The 24,280-nt window shown below is 34.7% G+C and overlaps 1 long non-coding RNA gene across 1 annotated transcript; it reads right to left on the bottom strand.

Moving 5' to 3' along the window:
• Positions 1 to 788: 788 nt before the first annotated feature.
• Positions 789 to 12,769, bottom strand: LOC123334716. Its single transcript, XR_006552773.2, has 4 exons — positions 12,647 to 12,769; positions 11,007 to 11,116; positions 3,078 to 3,132; positions 789 to 1,367 (listed from the first exon to the last, which is right to left on the bottom strand). It is a non-coding gene; the product is annotated as an uncharacterized LOC123334716 (long non-coding RNA).
• Between the last annotated feature and the right edge of the window lie 11,511 nt (positions 12,770 to 24,280).

Raw genomic sequence — 24,280 nt, 5'->3', positions numbered from 1 at the left:
GCATCTGGTCCCATCACTTCATGGCAAATAGATGGGGAAACAGTGGAAACAATGGCTGACTTTATTTTTCTGGGCTTCAAAATCACTGCAGATGGTGATTGTAGCCATGAAATTAATAGACGCTTACTCCCTGGAAGGAAAGTTATGACCAGCCTAGATAGCATATTGAAAAGCAGAGACATTACTTTGGCAACAAAGTTCCATCTAGTCAAGGCTATGGTTTTTCCAGTAGTCATGTATGGATGTGCGAGTTGGGCTATAAAGAAAGCTGAATGCTGAACAATTGATGCTTTTGAACTGTGGTGTTGGAGAAGACTCTTGAGAGTCCCTTAGACTGCAGGGAGATCCAACCAGTCCATCCTAAAGGTGATCAGTTCTTGGTGTTCATTGGAGGGACTGATGTTGAAGCTGGAACGCCAATACTTTGGCCACCTGATGTGGAGAGCTGACTCATTTGAAAAGACCCTGATGTTGGGAAAGATTGAGGGTAGGAGGCGAAGTGGATGACAGAGGATGAGATGGTTGGATGGCATCAGTGACTCAATGGACATGGGTTTCGGTGGACTCCGGGAGTTGGTGATGGACAGGGAGGCCTGGCGTGTTGCAATTCATGGGGTCACAAAGAGTCGGACACGACTGAGTGACTGAACTGAACTAGGGTAATTGAATAGTCATGTAGAAAAAAATTGTAATAAGTACATTTCTCCCATCACAAGGATGATTTCTAAATGTATCAGAAATTTAAATATAAAAGTAAATACTCAAAAGAAAACTGGTTCACTAAAAGAACACATAGGTAAATTATTTTCTAATGTGAGAACAGGAATCATCTTACTAAATATAATCCAAAATACAGAAAAAAAGATTTTATATAGAGACCCATACATAATATAGTTTACCTGTTACATATATACAAGTATACATACATGTGCATATTATAAACTTTCACATGGCAAAAGGTATCACAAGCTAAATAAAGAAAAATGAAAAATGGAGAAACTAGGGAAAATATTTGTAATATATGTCCTGGTCAGAGGGTTAATATTTTTAAAATACATTTAGCTTTTACAGAGAGAGAAGAACTCTATATAAAATGTGCTAGTGAATGAATAGGTTCTAAGAAAAGCAATATAATACCACTTAATTGTATTAAAAGAAACTTAACCTCATACAATTTAAAAGAAATGTAAATTAAAACTACAATGGGACCCCAATCCTTTTAGCTATTATACTGGCATGAATCTAAAAGTTAGCATTCATTTATATTGGTGAGGTTATGATGAGAAATATGCATTTGAATACATTATCAGTGTGTCTTTGGTAGCTGTCAATCCTTCTTCTAGGAGTCTATCCCATACCTAGACACACTGACAAAAATATGAAAATATATATGCACAAGGTTACTAATAATATTTAAAGAAAACAACTCCAATGTTTCTTAATAGGAAACTGAATTATCTATTTTAACTCCACACAATAATTATGCTCTATAATCTATTAAGAAGAGATATATTGAACATCAGCAATTAAACAAGGTGGTGGTACAATACACAATTTTTTTATCTAAGTAAATGAACTTACAAATATGCATTTGAGCATAAAAAAATGGATAAATCATTAAATTTGGTCACCTAAAGTAGGAGGAAGAGAGTAGAGTAAAAGGGATATGTTAAAAGATTATCTTCATTGAATGTACTTGTTTTGTTAACTTTGTAACTCTCTAAATATGTTACATTAGTATAAAATTTAATTGAAAAAACAATTTTTAAAAATTGAAAAGGAAATAAAAAAATGAACCTAAATGCATATTGAGTTGCTGGCATAACCACACTAACAGTAACTGTAAGTGATTTTAAAACACAGCAATTTGATTGTACATCCCTAGTAGGATATACAGAACTGTAACCAGTTCTTACTGTTTTCAGTAATGATATTATTGGTCACAGCATTTCTATAGTCATTCTGAGATTGTTGTGTGCATATTCTAAGATAATATTTTAATTCTATTATTCCTAATCTCATTGAGAACCAAGCTCTTCAAGATATGAGAAAGTAGGTATAGATAAAAGATCAAAGAAACTTTAAATTCCTGAAGTTCTGAATTTGAATTGAAAAATCAATGTGAAGTCATGATATAGTTTACCTTAAAAATAAGAAGCAGCAGTACATTGAATCAGAGGCCATTAAACTAAGGAATGTGAATTAAAGTAGAGATGGGCAAATCACTGAGGCTAGTGGCTTGGAGACAGGAATCAATAAACTTTATATTTAGACAGGACATTTGGCTTTGGTTATTACCCAATGCACTTGATAGAAAGTAAATAGACTGGAAACCTTCTCAATAATAGAGAGAATTATATTATTTAAGAAACTCTAAGACTGAACAGACTGTAATTCCTAGTCTAAAGTAATTCTTAGGCCACCAGACTTGCTCCATTAGCAAGTTTCTTGCTAAGGCCATGTAACCTCCAAGAAAGATTTACTCCCCGATACCCAACTTATCGTGAGGTAAGGTGAGGTAAGGTATTCCTCACCCAAGGAATTCAATGAACAAGTCTCTTAAAAGCAGACATAAAGGCTGTGAGATTAGATAAGGGACTCATTAATTTGCTAGATTATAGAGTCTTTATTAAACATCCAAAGGGACATGGGGACCCTTTTAATTAAAATTAGTAAACACTAAATAGTAAATCTCCAACTCAATGTCTATGACTTAATATAATGGTGATTTAATCACTAAGTCATGTCCGACTCTTGCGACCCCATGGACTATAGCCTGCCAGGCTCCTCTGTCCATGAGATACTTACTCCAGGCAAGAATACTGGAGTGGGTTGCTATTTCCTTCTCCAGGGGATCCTCCTGACCCAGGAATTGAACCCATGTCTCCTGCATTGCAGGCAGATTCTTTACCAACTGAGTTACAAGGGAAGCCCCATTGCTTGATATAATAGCAATATAGAATAAATTACTATTCCTTATAGGATAAACAATTACTTGCCCATGAAGGGAAGCATATAGCGAAGATCAGAAAGCCCAATATTAGGAAATCAAACATTAAAGCAATCATCAACCATACCTTAGAATTGATATGGTTCCATCTGGATTGCTGGTTCAGGAACACACAGGAAAACCTAAAGTGCAATATGAACAATTATGTAGAAAACAGGCTGTATACAGAGATATTTTTAGTATTTGAAAAAATTAAGGCACATATTTCAGGAACCAAAAACAGAGCCCACATTCCCACATACTGGTAAATTCTTTTTCACTTTAGTCAGTATTTAGCTTCAAGACAAATTATACTTGAAAACAATGTTTATTCAAATAGTTGAATGTTTATGCTTTAATTTTTTTGTCTCTGGAATTACCTTCAGGATTCCAGGTAACTTATTTTTATGTGTTTAAAATGCAAACCAAGATACACATTAATATTGCTAATGAAATTTGGGAATCATATTTCTGTAGTTAAAGCTCCACAAAGCCAAAATCTTCAGTTCAAAACTACCTCCCATCAAAATCTAGATTATGTCTGTTGACATGAATCAATTACCCTGTAACTCTCTTGATTACATAAAACATTGTTTACCTAAATGTTTTGCTGTCCCAGAACATTTCTGATAAACAGTGTTATACGATCTGATATGCACAAGTGTGCCTTAAGTTACATGCATTGTGAATCTGAATCATCTCCTGTACACCTGTCACCTTGCTATTACTTGACCGTGGTATTGCGGTCAACATTCATTGGAAATGCAAACGGTTGCAGTGTAAAAGACTTGATTGTGCAGCTAGGCTTTTATTTGTTATTCTTTCACCTGTGACTGTAGGAAAGGTTTTATTTGGAGTCATACATTCTACACATTGGAATCAATCTGACCCTGGGATCCTCAAGAAGCTCTATATTCGATCAACTGTATGAAAAGACCTGTTCTGTATTTTTTGTCCTCTTAGCCATGAAGGAGGTGAACGTGTGTGCATGTGTGTGCGGTAATTATGCTGTCGTCGTCATTACTCCTATAGGACAGTTGGTCAGTAAAAAAGTTATATAACTGAATTGTCACTAGGAAAAAAATTTTTAAGATATTCACCCCTCAAAAAATATGTAAGAATTATAATTAATGGAAGAACAGAATCTGAGTAACCCATATGCCAAATCTTCACTTCAAAGGGATATTATAGTCAATACAATGCTTGCAAGATATTGCTATTTCATTATTTACGGCACTAGAGAGTTTTAAAAAGGGATTCATAATAGTCTGGGGAGATTTAACCAGATGCTTCTTCAACAACTGAGAACAGAATATATAAATGTACACTCCTTCCTACAAATATTATTTTTTAAAGAGTCTTCCCCGTCTCTGTATGTTTCTTTCACTAAGGGAGCTATCATGACAATGAGATGTATTTCTTAACAAGAGAAATAAAATAGACATTAGAAACCTAGGTCATAAAGGAGTCTTGTTTATCAACATTAATGAATTAAAATATATTAGGAAAATAAAAAAAGCTTCTAATATAAAAATTTAAAGTTTTTTAAAGAAACATGCATACTAATTCATATATCCATCAATTCAGAAAACATTTAGTGATTATGTAGCAGGTATTTACTTTTCTCAGAGTTCCATTAGGAGACATATAAAATATATAATTTTATATTTATATGCATGTGCATGTTAAGTTGCTTCAGTCATGTCCGAATATTTGTGACCGTATCAGACTGGAGCCTGTCAGGCTTCTCTGTCCATGAGATTCTCCAGGCAAGAATACTGGATTGGGTTGCCATGCCCTCCTCTAGGGGATCTTCCTGACTCAGGGATTGAATTTGCATCTTCTGCTGCATTGCAGGTGAATTCTTTACTGCTGAGCCACCAGGGAAGTCCTATATACATATACATATACATATATATATATATATATATATATATATATAATTTATTTCAAAGAATTAGTTTATGTGATTGTGGGGGCCTGACTAGGCAAATCCAATGTGTCTATAGGGTTAGCTGCCAGAAAGGGCATGCTGAAGACTCTCGGATAGGAGCTGACACTCCAGTCTACAGGGGAAATTTCTTTAGGTTTGTTATTAAGATCCTTCAACTGACTGGATCAGGTTCACTCATATTATCCAGGATAGTCTTAATGTAAAATCAACTGACTGCAGATGTTAATCATATCTACAAAACACCTTCATGGCAACAAGCAGATTAGTATTTGATTTATCTGGATACTTGCAGTCTAGCCAAGCTGACACATAAAACTGACCATATCAATACTGGATATATAAAAATGAATAAACATGGTCTGTGATCTCAGGGTTTACTAAAAGGAATATATATTTCCTTTCAACATTTATGCGAGATATAGAACATACTTTAGATTAATACAGGAACTTCTAAAATTTGCATAAATTTTATGCTACAATGAAACATAAAAGAGATATGATGTGAAAAATCCAGCCTATTCATGGCATGGGAACCAGCAGAGATCAGAGCAAAAAGCACTAACCAAGGACTTACTACTCAGTCTTCCCCCCCAAATGTGATTAGCTTCTTGTATAATCTTGAGAATGTACTTAACCTCTCTTACCCTCAATTTACCTATTAATACAAAAACAAGTTAACCATCAAGAGTCTCCAATAGCTAACTCAAATGCCTTCTGTGGACGGGTGGAAAACATAAGCAAGTGACACAGATTGGATATATGAATTGAAAAGTGAAAGTGTTCATCACTCAGTTGTGTCCAACTCTTTGTTAGCCCATGGACTGTAGCTGCCAGGCTCCTCTGTCCATGCCTCTAGGCAAGAATACTGGAGTGAGCAGCCATTCTTTTCTCCAGGGGATCTTCCCCACCCAGGGATGGAATCCTAAACTGCAGGTGGATTCTATACCATCTGAGCCACCAGGGAAATAGAGTGTATTTAAACAAATTTTCTAGCAAATCACATTAAAGAATCAAGTCACGAGTCTATTATACCTGTATCTTCTGTTCTCTCAAGTTCTCTAACTTTATTTTATAAAATATAGATTTTTAAAAATCATGCTGACATTTAGAAACATGGTTAAATACCTACATCCACACCAAACCTTTTATAACAATTGGCAGGTAGGATTGGAAAGAGGAGTCTCTGTTTTGTTTCAGCATAAATATTATTTTTGTAATTAAAAAAAGTACTTTTTAATTTTATAATTAAAATGTAAAAGTGAGAGGAAAAAAGTTTACCTCATTGAGTAATCTTTCTAAAAACTGAAGTCTTTGAAGACAGACTTTAAACATGATAGTTTGTTATAGTTATTAAATATTACACATCATGATGAACATATGTGTTAATGACCTAACACCTTTTCAGGAAAATTAAATCAAGATATTTCTAACAAAGGAAATCTTAGTTGCACTTCTTAAGTGCCCAAATGGGGTGGAATTGACATTCACATGTGTGGAGAGGCTCACAGTGAGGCCTCTTCTGACCTGCGTATGTGAGAAAAGCCATCTGAAATAAGAGACCCATTGATTTTTAACCACAGATATCTGGGAGTCCTTAAGCAGCTACAAATCTCACCTCTGATCCTTATTGAAATTAAATTTTTGTGTTCTGCTCTCACACAACTCTTTTCCCAAAACTAATTTGCATAATTTGGTATACTTTGAAATGATTGACATGGATTGTTAATTGGGATAGATACTACACCCTCATACTAGTTAAGTCTCGAAGGCAAAGGTTAAAATCCAGTAACTGGCAGTGTGAGTTGAATTATTACTAGTTTAATAATCTGTAAACTATGTAAGAAAATGTAATTGTTCTATATTACAAGGGTAGCAGTCCTTCCACTACACAGTTTATTCAAATGTATAATCTAAATAATTGAGTACCTCTGCATACAATACAGCATTTCCTCATATGCAAACACCACTTAATAGACAGTTAAATCCAAATGGATGGATAAAATATACCAGAACATAATTGGTTTGCTTTTGATTATTTCATTGATACCAATTTACTTAAAGAGCAAGTCTGGACAAGGTCAGATTTATTGTCACAGAATATCCAGTTAGAGAGGAGTCAAGGGCTTCAGCAATCCTCCAACCTGCACACTTGAAAGTCGGATAGAAATGAAATTTTGACCAAATGTCTGGCTTTGTCTTCCCATAGCACTGACTACTACAAACATTTGATAAAAGTATAGTCTATCTTCTTGCTAGATATCAACCTACTGTAAATTCTTCTGAAGAGGTGGAAAACATCAGTTTAAAAAGCGAAGTGAAATAATCATTAACGATTCTTCTTAAAAAGTAAAAAGCAGCTATATTTCAAAGTCATAGTTAAATTACAATATTTCATGTAATCTTGAATGTTTTCCTTAACTGTCCTAAATAAAATCTGAAATTTGAGTAAGCATAGAGGTGAATAAAATATGCATACACATACAGAGGTAGGGAAGCAAATGGCATCATCTCCATTTTACAAATAAGGAAATTATATTTAAGGTGATTGATTAGTTCAAAGCTGCAGAATTAGCAGTGAAGCCTGAATTTTTTTTTAACTTAATTAACTGAAGTATAGTTGATTTACCATGTTGTGTTAGTTTTAGGTGTACAGCAAAGTGATTCAGTTATACCTACACAGGTGTGCACGCGCGCGCGCACACACACACACACACACACACACACACACACACACATGGGTTTCCTATATAGCATGCAGATTTTTTACCATCTGAGCCACCAAGAAGCCATACACACACACACACACATGTTCTTTTTCAGAATCTTTTCCATTATAGGTTATTACAAGATACTCACTACAGTTCCCCGTGTTATACAAAAGGTCCTTGCTGTTTATCTACTTTATATATAGTGGTATGTATCTGTTAAGGAAAAGCCTGGATTTGGATCTATTCTGTCTCACTGTGAAGTCTGTGCTGTTTCAAAAGCAATGCTTCCAGCACTTAATCCACAGGTTTGTTAAAAGTATCTTGAAGTATCTCTACAAGTAGCATCTTACAGATGAAGCTTTCAATTATTATTCATTTTATTTTTGGTTAAGTAACTAGCTCAGGAGGTTAAATATAACTATTTGTTAATGGCTTATATCTGTCCTTAAGAATATGTTCTACTCTCTGTTGTAAAATCCTCTATATCTGATTGTGCTTAATTCCATATTGTAGCCAGTTAGCACAAAGTTGAAAAATTGAAGGATTTAAAAGTCACTAAATGGTTCCTTGGATTTATGTTTTTAGCGGTTGTTGCATTTAAGCAATAACAAAAGTATATGGAGATAAAACATAATAATTAAAATAACTTTTAAAGTAATTCAAAGATCTCTTCTTTCCTCCCTCTCAACATGAATTTTTCTAACATTACATAATACAAACACAAATCTTCATATAAATGTTTATATCAAGCAAGGACTACTGTCCACTCCAAAGATAGAATCACTAAAGATCCATGAACTGCAAACCATGCTGATTGCAAAATGTGTGTTAACAGCATCTATCTATTCCTAATAACTGTTCATTTCATTGAAAAAGCTGTAAAAGGAAATTCTTCACTTCTATGTATTCTAAAGTGTTTTTTACTTAGTCTTTTAAAAATCATACTACTTATCTTTGCAAACTTTCTTTTAAAATAAGTATGTCTTTATTATATAAACAAATATGTATATAATGTGCTTATATTTATCTATTGAGAAAAGTAATATATGTTGACTGTGTGAAATTTTAAACATGAAAAAATGTAAAAAAGAAAACAATACCTCATATATCAGAATTTATCATCCAATACCTAATTTTAGCTGCAAATTCCTTTATTTGTTTAGAAATGTTTAGTGAACATTTTCTCAGAATCGTAAAGATTATTCTACAGCATCATTTCAATGGAGATATATAGTATTTTTATTATTTGGCTCAAATATAACAAGTCTAGCCAATTTTTTACTTGAGATATACAGAATTTTAATTGTTATATTTGTATATAATTACATCCTTTGGATTATTTTCTACAAGTAAAACTTTGGATTCAAATTTGTAGTCGTATTTTTACAACCCTGCGTTCACATCATCAAATTATCCTCCAACAAGATTATATGAATTCACTCAAGTACATAAAAACTTAACTAAACTCTTGCCTACCTAGACTCTTCCATTTTTATTTTAGTGCTAATTTGCAACATGTCTTGTCTGTGGTGCCAAAGTATTTACTAACAAGGCATTTAAAGACACAGGCGTGCTGAGGAAAGATGTATTTACATACTTAATAGCCACACAATTCTAAAGACTCATTTCCTCCCTTTTGATATACAGAAAATAAAAATATTTCTAAGCCTACTTTTTGAATCAGCCTCTAACTGTATCACTGGGTTTACCAGAAAAACAAACTACAGGAAATTGTTTCTTTATGGTATTTCTATATCATGCAATGTTTTGGGCTTTACGTGTATATATTAGAGATTTGGGTGCTTGCTTGTGTATGTATGAGTCTGCAGAAATGTTTGTGGATGCAATGATAAGGTTAAGATCAAACAAATGGAAAATTTTCAGTTTTACTTTTTTTAACGACCAAATACAGTAAGTTACTTATATGTATACTATTTTATTGGTGCACTGATTACTGACAATTTTCCATCATGATAATTTTTATCTTTTCAAGGAGTTAGGTCTAACAACAACAAAACTGATTTTTTTTTTCCCTAGTGTTGTTCCTAAAGTTTCTTATGAGCAATTTGAAGGGCTTTTTTGGTGACAATGTTCAAGGGGGTTTATTACCATTAATCTTTTTTGAGGGTGTGTATAATTCATCTCACCAGCCATCAGAATTCCCAGAGGGTAAATTACTCTGGAGATCTCTGTGCCCTCACACTGTATCAAATTGACCTGCTTCTTGTTTGCCATTTTTGTGTACTACATTGCTTATTTAACAAGAAACAGAATGATTGTAATTCTGAGAAGGTCCTTTGATAGTAGTTTTGACACTCTGCCTGAATAATGACCCTCATTAAGGTGCCTGTGACAGCCTCTGAAAGTCCTGATTTATGAATATATCACAGGTTCAGCATTAGAGCTCCCCACTCACTTACTACTGATATAGACAGAGATATGGACAGAGTCCTTTGGAATAGACAGAGGCTGAGATAATTGCATGATTATGACCATTCAAATCATCTCTTCCCCTGATTTAACAAAGCTCTGCTATTTCATTTTGATTGTCTCTGAAGTTATTAGGAACCTTTGACAAAATGTTTATTAGAAGAATGTGTTTCAGAGTAACTGTGCTGGTGACAGAGGTGGAAGTTATTCCTACTTTTCTTTCCTCAGCCTCAGCTAAATTCCTATTGCAAATACTCATTAATGGTTGATGTGATAATAGACTGTTAGAAGCAAGATTAGCTAAGAGCAAAAAGTCTGTGGCCTTGATAAAACAAATTACAAGACACTCTGTAAACACTTTTTTTGTGCAGAATGTTGTTGATTTATTGTTTTCTCTATAGTGATTATTTAAATAAATGTAGCTCATTTAGTTCATTTGCCAAACTGTATAATTTTGTTCTTTATGAAAGGGTTATATGTAAAAGCCTCAAGGAATCACATCCCCATTAATCTTTTTACAAGTGCAATAAATAAATAAAGAGACATGGTTTAATTTTGCCACTTAGAAGATATTTAAATAGCAGTAGTGGTAAACTGATTTCTATTTCTACTGTTTGTAAAAGGCATGTAAATGCACTTTTTCTTGTTCTTAGTTTAAATAAATACAAGAAAAAACATAACAAATGTGTTTTATCAAGGCCATAAGAAACAAAGTTCTTTTCAATTATCTACAGTCCTATACACTGACCCTTTTAAAAAAGTAATGCTCACTTCATGCTTTTCCACTTATATTTTGAAAATATCTTCAGTGTCTATAATGTATTATAAGGAAATTTTCATTTATTTCAGAAAAAAACATGCAACATGGTACCATACAATATAAAAAATAAATTCATGATTGTTTTCCTACATATTCTTTACTCACCAGGAATAAAGTGATATAATCTTGTAGTTTCATTAAGAATAGAGGAAAGCTGAAGAGTCTTTCTAGGTATTCACAGCTGATTCCTTTGAGACTATCATCGTCAGATGACCCTTGAGATTAAAAATACATAGCTACTAAGGGCAGTGGTTGAAAGTTAATTTTAAATGAAGTCTGGTAATGACCTGGAGTAAATTTAATAAGAACCCTTCATTTCATAGCAAAAGCAGTCACTTAAAACATAATAAGATGATTCTGAAATTTTTAAACAAAGTGATCAGATTGAATTCCTTTTAGCAAGCTGAAAATTTTCAAAAGCTCTTTTACATCCACAAAGCCTTTATTCTTATTTCATTAACATATTTTTAGAAAGTCTATTTCTAAAGGGGAAAATGTTTGCCACCTCTGCAGTGGAGGTGTCTTTAATGAAATGGATCTTTGAAAAACTTCCATCACCTGTTTCATTGTGCAGATTTTGTAAAATTTCCAAAGATGATTTCTCCTTCTTTTGCTTTCCAGCTAAAATAGGCCTCACACAGAAGTACGAGGCGGTACAAAAGTATTTTAGAGCATAACAAAACCTTCTAGACCTTAATAACTATACATGACTGATCTGTCTTCTCTAGCAAGGTTAACCGTTTCTCCCAAGGAGTTAAGTGGCATATAAACTATTGTTCACACCATTTGTGTTAACAGGATAGGATGACCTCAGATAGTGTAGTGGCCATACATGGTACCTGCACAATGCATTCATCAACAAAAAGAAAAGGACCACAGGGGCAGATTTGAGTGTACGTGTATCAGGATTCTATAAGGATAAATGCCTAACCTCACTCCATAGCAAAAAGTAATTACAGAGCCATTGTTTCTATACTGTTCATATTTTTTATGGTTCTTTAGAAATATGTGATATTTAGTCATTGAGTTGGCATCTGTACTGTATTATATTTTATACAAAGCACCCAGACTACAGTGGAGAGCAATCAAATAAATGTGAGATCATTTTGCTCTCACAGGAAGTCAACAACAGATATAAAATACAGATAAAGGAATAGTTTAAATTCAGTAGTTAACTTTTAGACTTAAATTATCTAATTAACAATAGACTGAAAAGGCAAATTTTAAAACTTTATTCTTTTAAAAATTACATGCTCCACTTAGAGTGTATCTTTCTTTCATACATACTCACAGAAGCTTCTATTTATATTTTTATAATGCATCAATTCTTTTTCCATGTATGCCTCCCTTCCTACTCTTAAATATTCTCACCTTATTCTATACATGCCTTTATGCAGGTGTTGAAAGTGAAAGTAAAAGTGAAAGTCACTCAGTCGCGTCTGACTCTTTGCGACACCTTGGCCTATACAGTCCATGGAATTCTCCAGGCCAGGATACTGGAGTGGGTAGCCGTTCCCTTCTCCAGGGGATCTTCCCAACCCAGGGATCGAACCCACACCTCCCACATTGCAGGTGGATTCTTTACCAGCTGAGCCACCAGGGAACTAAGAGAGAAATAGCAAAACATTTGTTCACACACACACACAGACACACACAGACACACACGTCATTAAGATTTTGAGACAAATGCTAGCGACCATTCCAGCAAACACCACTGAGTAGCACACATATGGAAAGACTCTGACCTGAAAGACAATATCAGGGCAAGTCAAGCACGCATATTTGCATGTTCAGGCAGGAGTGCCGCTTAGCTTCACAGTCACAAGTTGTTGCTAAGTATCAAAAGGTTATGAAATTTGGCTTCTTAATCAAATCTATATCTTCCCCTCAAAGGAATCAGGTACTATATATTCCGTCTTTTATTCCCCCCAGGTGAGGAAACAGTATCAGGAGTTGGTAACTATGTAAGAAAATGGAGAACAACTTTCTGACCTACAGCTGCCTTTCAGGGACCCTAGAAATTTTCAGTGTGTTCAACTTATAGTAACTACTCTATACTTTGGAGTTTACTAACAACAAGATATACAGTTTGCATTACATTAAACACTATTGATTGTTCTACTAAAACAGTATTCTGGTAAAAGCTGGATGTTCCAAAGTAAATGTATATCATTTAAGTGTTGTCTCACAAATTCTGTGGTAACTGGTATTCTTATCTGGATGAGAGTCAAATGACAGAATTGTGATATGTCCTGGTGGATTATTGTTTAAATAGTAATTTTTATTATGAAATGGGTAGAAAGTTTAGGTAAGGATGAGATAGGGAATCTCTGAAATGAGACAGAATATGTTCTCCAAGAAAGTTTAGGTAAATTATAGGGTTTACATCATTTGGAGACATTTTTACTTGTGTTTCTATTTCATGATACTTAAAAATGACTTGGGGATTTATATACATTTAATGGATTAGATAGATATGATGAAGATATGATGACCTCCACTAACAGCTTTCTGCAAAATAAGCCTTCACCAGTCTTTCTTATAGCAATTTACTCTTTTATTCAGTGCAGTATGACTCATTTTAATATTTTATTTAGCTGTTTTTATATGCAAGCACAGTGTTTAAGTGAGAAGATACACACACATCTGCTTTTGAAAAGGTAAAAGTCTGTTGTGTGTGTGTGTGTGTGTGTGTGTGTGTTCAGTCATGTCTGATTCTTTGTGTCTCCATGGATTGTAGCCCGACAGGTTCCTCTGCCCATGGAATTTTTCCAGACAAGAATACTGGAGCAGGTTGCCATTTCTTACGCCTGGGGATCTTCCCGACCCAGGGACTGAGCTCACAACTGTCAGGCAGATTCTTTACCACTGAGACACCTGGGAAGCCCTATACCACATGGTTGCTGCTGCTGCTGCTGCTAAGTCGCTTCAGTCATGTCCGACTCTGTGCGACCCCATAGACGGCAGCCCACCAGGATCCCCCGTCCCTGGGATTCTCCAGGGAAGAACACTGGAGGGGGTTGCCATTTCCTTCTCCAGTGCATGAAAGTGAAAAGTGAAAGTGAAGTCACTCAGTCATGTCCGACTCCTAGCAACCCCATGGACTGCAGCGTACCAGGATCCTCCGCCCATGGGATTTTCCAGGCAAGAGTACTGGAGTGGGGTGCCATTGCCTTCTGGCATATGGCAGTTGTCCCTTAATCAATGGATTACATAGCAGATGATTAATAAGATTTGGTTGACTGAATGATTGCAGTGAATGACTAAAGCAGGGTGATCACATATTGGGGCCCATGAATTAACGACCACATTCATTCTTGAGCAAGGCCTTTTGTTATGTCCTGGACTCTCTTTTCTTTAGCTTCAGGGCCATGCTGTTTAACAATTGGTCTTGTCAAACTGGTCTAAAGAAAGGATACACACTTAGAGCTATGAGATAAGGTCTGAGGATTGCATGTATATATTGCATGGTAACTGTAGTTGATAACAGTAAGAAAAAAAAAGAGAGATAACTATATGAGTTGATGGACATGTTAACTAGGAGGAGGAGTCCTTTCATAAGGTATACATAGATCATCGTGATGTACACTTCAAAAATCATAGAACTTTACCCATCATACCTCCATTAAGCTAGGAAAAAAGAACATTTTCAAGTGGCTATTTTAATGTAAAACAACTAATATGATAAAAAAAAAGAAATAGGGGTTTACCATGTAAATAGAGATAAAAAGAATGTGCTGAAGTCACTACTAAGGTCTTAGGGAGGAACCTGGAGAGTTGGTCTGTCTTAGAGACCAGGAAGGGAAAAGGTTAGAGAGAAGCTGTAGTAAACGTCACAGAAACAAGGAGTTGGCTTCAGGTGACTGAGTAACTGTTTAGAAACCACCGTGATAGCCAAGCTCAGTGACAGTTCTCCTTTCTTAACCCAGGAGGCTATAAGGCCAGGGAGATATACTACTTTCCAAGGGACACAGCTGTGAAGACTGTGGTGATTTCTAGGGGGAACTATGTTTTTGATAATGAAGAAACTGAAAGATGTAAAGAATATTTTGATGATATGAAAGAAAAATTTCAGCACTAAAATATGGTTTAGTGGACACAGAAGAAAGTTTATGGAGGAGTTGCAGTGAGGTGCACATAGGCCCCTGAGTTAAATTGAAGTTGGATAAGGGTGGGGATCTGAAGCCTGATACCTGACTTGAGATGTGGCAGAAAAAGTCTTAGGATATAGGACATAGGAGAAAGGAGTCGGCAGGCAGTCCTATAGATCTTCTATTTAAAGAGAAAAATCAGAAATTCTATAATTGATGAAATGCATAAAGCTAAGTGACTGGTTCAAATTGATAGTTTGGTTGCTAAAACTTTACAGAGCTGAGTATTATTCCTTCATTACAGAGCCCAGGTTTTTCTGAAGTGCGGAGTGAATGAAGGGGATGTATGGAGAATGAAATAAAGAAAAATAGTTTAACTGAATCTTAAAAAGATGTTTCAAATATGAAATTAATAGCCAAAGGTCATATGAATTTGATTAAATATTCCATCTAGATTTTAGCTAAAAAGAAATTTCAAATATAAATAAAGTTTGTGGGGTTTTTTTTCCCTCTATAATCACTACACCTTATGATTTGAGACCCTAGCTAAATTTTTCTCATGACTTTTGTATCAATTCAGGAAAATGAAAACCTGTCTCCTTGTAACAACGTCTCCTCTTGCAACGCCATTGATGGAGCACACTGGTGACTCATCATTTCACATTCTCAGCTTTCATTTATGTTAATAGAAAATTAACCTTCCTTCCCTGGAAGAAGGTTTGGTTGCCAGAAATCAGGAGCTAAACATGGAATTTATTTTCTACCATCAGGAAGTGAGTTCTCTGCTCCTGCTCGTATCCGGACCTTGGATAATAGCTCCGTTACCCTTAGTGCTAACTTTGCTAGTGGCGGTGAAACTGCCCCTAGGGCTGCTGTAGGGTCAGCCTGCTGATGGCCTGTCTTTTTCTCCCAGGTGTTATTGATGCAGAATAATCCTCAGTTCCCTGTGATTAAAGAGTCAGAGTTGAGATTGCAGCATTTTCCTACTTTGTCTCTGGAACCCCCATAAACTGCATTAGAAAAAAACCCACAGCAATTATTTTAAAAGGGGGGATCTTTTGAATGCTTTTTTTTCCTTTTTCTCTAACAATAGAGTATAAATGTATTTTTAAAAAGATTCTTTAGAGATGCTGTATGTTGCACAATGAGGTACATTCTTATCTGATTCTTTCTTGGTAGAACTTTGTCCCTTGTACACATTATTGTTATTGACAGCAGTTCTAAAGCCTTTAAAATAAGAAGAAATTAAACAGTGAATCAATAAAGATTAGCTATTTACTGTAGATTACTAGCTTATCATTCCCATAATTACAATAATGGTTGCTGATGGAAATTCTATTTATGTGAATCATTTTATTCTTATTATTTACTATTATTAATGTTACCATTATTATCTTCTTACCCTTCAGTTCACAAGATGTATCTTCTCAGTGAATTTTAATTCCAGCAACTTGCTATTATACTGTACATAATCCTATCAAAGACTGTCCTTCATGCAACATTTTCAGTGATATATTATCATAGAGACCGTTAATGAATGAGCTTCATATCTTACTAATACTATTTTAGATACTATTTTTTATTAATTTTCCAAGCTGTAATTCTTCATAGACTACCTGTGCCTGTCTTATATTAAAGTTATGTTTTCCATTTTTTACATGGAGATTTCAAAGGAAAGCATTAACTTTGTGTCTTTAAAAATACATTTTAATTCATGGATTCTCAATGATTACATTATCATAATGCCCATGCTTTGTTCTCTTATACTTGTAACAAGTTAATTTTCACAATTTCCTTTACTTTGGATTCCAATTTTATGTTAGCAATCAAAATTAAAACAGTAACACTATGATCTTTCTGACATGTAACTGAGACAAGAAATAACTTGAAAAACAAGCCAACTGCACTGTGTCCTTTGACGAAGATCCAGACACTATAGTCAAATAAAGGAAATGATTATGTCAACTTTTGTACATACTATCTCTAGCATTATTACTTGAAAGTAAATACAGCCATTGTACAGAAGGTACTGTGTTCCTTGGAAATAATTTATTTCATTGAAATACCTTATTTATTTTATTTTAAAGAGATTAAGAAAGTGAGCAACAAGAAAGCTATTTGTTTAGCTTTGAATCGAGTCTTTTTCCCTTGCCATATGATTCTGATCACAGGCTGTTGCAATACAAAATAATTTGTGCTAAAATTTTTACTGTTTTCCTCACACTGGGAATTTGGTAGAATGGTATGGATTTCTTTTTATATGTTGCTACAGGAAAGGTCAAACAGAGAGAATGTAGATTAAATAAGCTTAGATTGTAGCTACATTCCGTTGTAATTACATTAAAACATTCTAACAGTATAAAATTAGTGGCCAATATTAAAATGTCCTTAAAACTATGCTATATGTAAATAAGCTTAGATCTCTTTGAAGGAAGATTAAATATATATGTGATATTCTGTAGCTGAGATTAATAGCTAGGGTGAAACGCATTATTATGGTAATATAAACTTATAATATATTTAGTATATAGCTATAGCATTCAAGATAAACAAAACAGATCCCTGTTGCTAGTTTGGGTTGATATGCTTCATTAATCTTTTCAGTGCATCTGTTTGTTTTTCTACACCTCTCCAAATTTATACAAACATAGCAAATACATATATACTAGGATAATTAGACAAGTGGCAATTGGAAGCAACTGGAAAAAAGAAGGAAAAGAGGAAGGAAGGAGAAGCAAAGGAAAAAATATAGATTATACATAAACACTGAAATTAAACCCCATCTGCATCTGAGTTTTGATCCTATGGTCTGGAGGATCACCTGGGAGGAGGGCATGGCATCTCACTCCAGTATTCATGTCTGGAGAATCCTATGGACAGAGGAGCGTGGCGGGCTACAGTCCTTTGGGTAACAAAGAATTGGACATGACTGAAGCGACTTAGCAGGCATACATGCTGCTTGTCTAAAAGGAAAAACCAAAGTGCTAGAAAAGTTGCCATTATAAGACTACATTCCTAGCATATATAATCCACTCAAGACAATCTTTTGTCTAATATGGTGATGGTTTTGATATTGTGTCAGTGGGTACAGAAATATTTGATGCTTCTACTTCCACAAGTGTATTGGTACTAAGTAAAAAAAAAATGGCTAACATTTAGTGACAGTTATTATATTCCAATAGTGTTTTCATCATTTTACCTTAGAAGTGACCTTATAAGATAAATACTATGTGTGGGAGTTTGAATAGTGATCATTTCACCCCAGAATCAAAGTGAGCCAAAATAATAAACTGACCTCTTCCCATGTATTATATCCTATAACAAATGGAGGCAAATTCTGTCAAAAGCTCTGTTTGGTATATAGCTCCTCTACATGTTAACAGAAAAAATAGACCCTGTAAGTCTCTGGAAGCAGTTTAATGAATCCTTGAAATCTGAATTCAAATTTCAGGTTCTTAAAGTTCCATTTGTAAGAAAAATTCTAATACTTTACTGGAAAGTTCATGATGCAAGTATGCTTTTGTATTTTTTGTAATCTTTTTCTGAAGACCTGTATAGACTTACAATTTTTCTAAAGTATACAAACAAACTATAAAGTTACATAATAACTTTTAGCAATATCATATAAAAGATCGTTAAAATTGTAAAGAACATAATGCCTCATCCTTGACAAACAGTATTTGGAAAACAGGTTAACAGTATCTTTACTAATCACAGCTACATAAACATGTAGATTTATATTTTGCATGTACCACTGGTGATAATGTTCATATATTACAGTTTCATGAGGTATCTTATATTTCAAGAGTCTAAGACAATACTGAGCACAGAAGAGGCCATCACAAAATATTTCTTGAAAAAATAAGTAAAAATTAAAATGATAATGGGACAATGAAGCTGAACTTTTAAAAACTGGCCTTTTCAACATACATTATTATAATTGAAAAAAACTCCATTAACAGAAATTACAAGTTTTAAAAATTCAGGGAAACCTCGACTTCTGTATAAGTTAGAAACCTGGTATGAAGAAGTAGGTGTTAAGGGAAAAATCACAGGTGCTGTTGCCCCTTCTTGGGCTAGTAACCTTGAGAGCCTTTAGTCATTAGAAGATGTTATTGAAAAGGATGGTGAGCAGTGCCAAGAGAGAGCCTGTTGGACAGCCTGGCTCCACGGAGAGGGTCGTCCTATAGAAGCTAGGAGATTTGATGAAGGGACACAGCCAGTCACAGCCATCAGCAGGCAGGGAGCTGGGGCAGGGTATCCCAACCTCACTCTCCTTTTCTCCATACTCTTGAGCATGTTATTCATTGGCTGAGCACAGGTGAAAGCCACAGAGCGAGAGAATCCACACAAGTGGTATACACAATCAGCCAGCAAAGCCCAGGGTTAGAAGGAGAAAGGTGGAGAGGAAACTCAGAGAGCCAAACAACCGACATCCAGCACAACGTACAACACTCAGATTCCATTTTTCCACACTTCCTCTCCTTAAATTTTCAGATCTTGGATATTTATAATTATAAATAGGGTGATAATAAAAGAACTCTGTTCTTGGATTACTACTTGAAAACTTTCACCAATAAGATTAATGTATATGATACAGCAATATGCTGGCTTTACTCTATATCACTAATTGTTTTCTCAGAGAAATAACCAATATTTCCTGCAACCAACATAAATACCCATGATTATTTTGATACTTTTGTTAGTATTAGTTAGAAATAACCAATATTTTCTGCAACCAACATAAATAACCATGATTATTTTGATACTTTTGTTAGTATTATTCTTTTTAATTTTTAAAATAATGAATACATAATGGTTTGAATGTTAACTCTGACCTCTAGGAGTTCACATACTGCTGTTTCTATTTCCTTATCAATAAGGGAGGAATGTCCTAACATTCAAATAACCAAAGCAAATGGTGCCTTCTTATTGCTTTAACAACTAAAATATATTGATCTAGCACATGCAGCTATCTGCTAATCTCTTAAATGGATTTATACTTCTTTTCTTACTCACGATTGAATATTTTCTTTCATGTTTGTTTGTTGTTGTTGAAAACATTTTCTTCATATTACCTATCAATTATAATAAAGACACATTATCTTCTTCTTGTGTGTTCTTCTTATATACACAGATACAATTAAGTGTTACACTTAATGAAAATATGTCCTGATATATCTCCCTCAATTTATTCTGACTACTGAAAATTTAAATTCAGATTTAGTAAGATATATTAAATTTTTGAGGTAGTCTTCTTTGGTTTTTCAAAACTCAGTACAAATACATATCTTAATCCCTTTGGACTGCTATAACAAAAATACTATAAACTGGGGGGGTTAAGTTACAAATATTTTTACAATTTTGGAGGTTAAAAAGTCTGAGTTAAGGCACCAGCAGATTCAGTGTCTGGTAAGGGCCTGTTTCCTGTGTCAACAGCAGTGTTCTTGCTGTGTTCTCCCATGGTAGAAGGGGCATGGAGTACTCTAGGATCTCTTTTACAAAAGCACAGATCCCATTCATGAGGGTTCCACACTCAGATCTAATCACCTCCCAAAGGTTCCATCTCCCAATATCATCACATTAAGGATTATTAGGTTTTAAAATAGGTATTTGGGGAGACACAGACTTTCAGACTACAGTGGCAGGTAAATAATTATAGCTTATTGCCAAATAGAGTCTTCTCTTGTATTGTTGGAAAAGGGTGTTTGCTATGACCAGTGTGTTCTCTTGGCAAAACTCTATTAGCCTTTGCCTTACTTCATTCTGTACTCCAAGGCCAAATTTGCCTGTTACTCCAGGTATTTCTTGACTTTCTACTTTTGTATTCCAGTCCCCTATATGAAAAGGACATTTTTTGGGGGTGTTAGTTCTAGAAGGTCTTGTAGGTCTTCATAGAACCACTCAACTTCAGCTTCTTCAGCATTATTGGTGGGGACATAGACTTGGACTACTGTGATATTGAATGGTTTGCCTTGGACACAAACAGAGATCATTCTGTCATTTTTGAGATTGCATCCAAGTACTGTACTTTGGAGTCTTTTGTTGACTATGATGGCTACTCCATTTCTTCTAAGGGATTCTTGCCCACAGTAGTAGATACAATGGTCATCTGAGAACTAAAGAGCCTCTTGATGAAAGTGAAAGAGGAGAGTGAAAACGTTGGCTTAAAACTCAACATTTGGAAAACTAAGATCATGGTATTGAGTCCCATCACTTCATAGCAAATAGATGGGTAACAATGGAAGCAGTGACAGACTATTTTTTTTGACTCCAAAATCATTGCAGATGGTGACTGCAGCCATGAAATTAAAAGATACTTGCTCCTTGGAAGAAACATTATGACCAACCTAGATAGCATATTCAAAAACAAGAGACATTACTTTGCTAAAAAAGCTCCATTCAGTCAAAGCTATGGTTTTTCCAGTAGTCATGTATGGATGTGAGAGTTGGACTGTAAAGAAAGCTGAGCACCGAAGAACTGATTCTTTTGAACTGTGATGCTGGAGAAGACTCTTGAGAGTCCCTTGGACTGCAAGGAGATCCAACCAGTCCATCCTAAAAGAGATCAGTCCTGAGTGTTCATTGGAAGGACTGATGCTGAAGCTGAAACTTCTATAATTTGGCCACCTGATGTGAAGAACTGACTCATTTGAAAAAGACCCTGATGCTAGGAAAGATTGAAGGAAGGAGGAGAAGGGGACGACAGAGGATGAGACAGTTGGATGGCATCACCAACTCAACGGACATGAGTTTAAGTAAACTCGGAGTTGGCTATGCTGCAGCCATGGGGTCGCAAAGAGCTGGACACAACTGAGCAGTTGCAGAACTGAAATAATTTCAGCAGACCTGAAATAATTATACACTCTACTTATAAACGATAAGAACGTCAAATTTAATGGCTTCCTTTTCTAAAAAGCTTTTTTCTGGCAGATGGCTGTTTTGTTATTTTGACTTCTAAACTCTCAGATCACTTTGGTTTTACCTTTTCTATGATGTTTGTCATGTATTTTCTATAATTTTAATTTTTTGTCTTTATGTACAATTGATAATATTAGTTTATTGTTTCCCAAAAGTCAAGGGGCTGTTTTTAAATCCTATTTTGAAAAAAAACAACAGGACTATGAAGTAAGCAGTAAATCATCTACAGTGATTATTTGAATAGTTATTCAGAAAATTCTGTAGGTTCACATTTCAGCTCCTCAAAATAATATAAAGCACAATATATGTACATAAATCCTTTTTCAACTCTTGACTATAGAATTACTTACCTGTTGTAAGCCTCAAAATTAATACAAACTAACAAAAATAGTTTTTTTTAAAAACTAATGAAAATAGTCTATGTGAACATTATATAGTTTATATAAGTGAAAAAGAGTTAATGTTTAAAGGATATATATACTGTATTCTGCAAAATATTTTGTATTGTGAGCCATAACAAATATGTGTGTGTGTTAGTCTCTCAGTCGTGTCTGACTCTTTGTGGCCTCATGAACTGTAGCCTGCCAGGCTCCTCTGTCCAAGGGATTCTCCAGGCAAGAACACTGGAGTGGGTTGCCATTCCCTTCTTCAGGGGATCTTCCTGACTCAGGGATCGAACACAGGTCTCCTGCATTGCAGGCAGATTCTTTACCATCTGAGCTACAGGGAAGATCTTAACAAATATAGCATCACTTAATATTTTAAAAAAATTTCAAGCAAGCTTACATCAAAATAAAATAACTACCAATTATTATGCACTCACTATATACTGGGTTTAGAGTTAGATGCTCTAGACATATATAGTCCACCAATAAGAACCTGATCAGGCCTGAGCAGAATCAGGGCTCGGCAGAACAAAGAGGAAGATTTTCAAATAATAAAAGTCAGTACATTTAGATAACAAGGAATATACCAATTGTAACAACACCTAGAGTTCAGATAAGATGTCTGATACTTTCTCAAAAACAGTAAGTGGGAAATTTCTAGTGGGGGATATTATGGAATTTTCTAAATTCCACAGTTAATTTTCTTGCTTGTAGTAGAATTAAAAAGAAAGAAATATTAACTATAAACACATGAAAAATGTTAATTAAATATTATAGTTAAATGGAAATATTCCGCATAAACATATGGAAAATTGTGCTCTAGGAAGCAATAGAGATGAATGATTTTGTTTTGTGTGTATATATATATGTGTGTGTGTGTGTGTATGTGTATATACCCATATGCTTTATATATATAAACTTGCAGATCATTTTAAGAAAATTCAAGTTAACACAAGTTTTGCTTGACCTAGAAAAAGGAATTTACTAAAATAATGTATTCTGAAAACTGAACTGTTGACAACGATTTCCCACATCAAATGCCTATCATAAATACAATTATTTTTCACAGCTCACTCATTTTCATTTAGAGTGCTGTTGTTAAGTTTTCCTGATTGTTTTGCTTAAGAAATCAGAAAGGCTGCTTTAGGCTAACTGGAGGTTATATGTTCACAATAAATCTAGACATGAAAATCAATAGAAACATTTAAACCTGTGATGCTGGAGAAGTGCCTCTCAAAAAAGATCAAATGCTAAGAATCGAATCTCATATACACTATTGCACATTATCACTACAAGTGAAGGCTTGTTGACAACTATTCTGTTTATTAAGCATCTGCAATACAATTTGAAAAACATGACACTGTTTAAAGGATCTTCAGGCTTATTAGTGAGGTCTCATCGACTGTGGGAGGATGCCAGTACTGCAGACGTGTTTCCTTAGCCACTAAGGGCACTGCCTGCATTAGTCTTTGAACTCACCATATGTGCCGAGAGGATCAGCAGTGAAGAAGGTGAATGACAGAAAGAAGCGCTTTCCATATTAGGGAGGAAATGAGGCATCCGAACAGAAAGGAGTGGGAATACATAGATCGGGATCCATGAGAAATGAGAGAAATTCACAGATTTATCGAAAAGAAACCCCTGTTCTTTCTTCATCTTCTCAGATGTCTCTTTTCCTGTTAAATGAGTTCACAAATCTTTCAAAGTTTTCCTCCCATCTGAGAGGCCAACCATTTATTTAAGCAAGTTCCTGTTGTTCTGAAACTTTTATTTCCTTTCAGTGAGTTTTTCTCTTGGCTCCCCCAGATATATTTTCTGCTTGTTTTCAATTTTTATGGATCTGACAGCACAGTGTAAATGGTAGCAGCAGCTATGTCAGCTTTACCACTAAGCTTTATTCTAAAGGAATCTGTGTCTTATGGGAAATTATGAGGTTGTGAACTACCTTCTGCACCTATGAGAAATAGTAAATCTTCATGCT

The sequence above is a fragment of the Bubalus bubalis genome, chromosome 8 (genome assembly GCF_019923935.1).
Source record: "Bubalus bubalis isolate 160015118507 breed Murrah chromosome 8, NDDB_SH_1, whole genome shotgun sequence".
Taxonomy (NCBI): Eukaryota; Metazoa; Chordata; class Mammalia; order Artiodactyla; family Bovidae; genus Bubalus; species Bubalus bubalis.
This window is presented reverse-complemented; position numbering and strand designations above follow the sequence as displayed.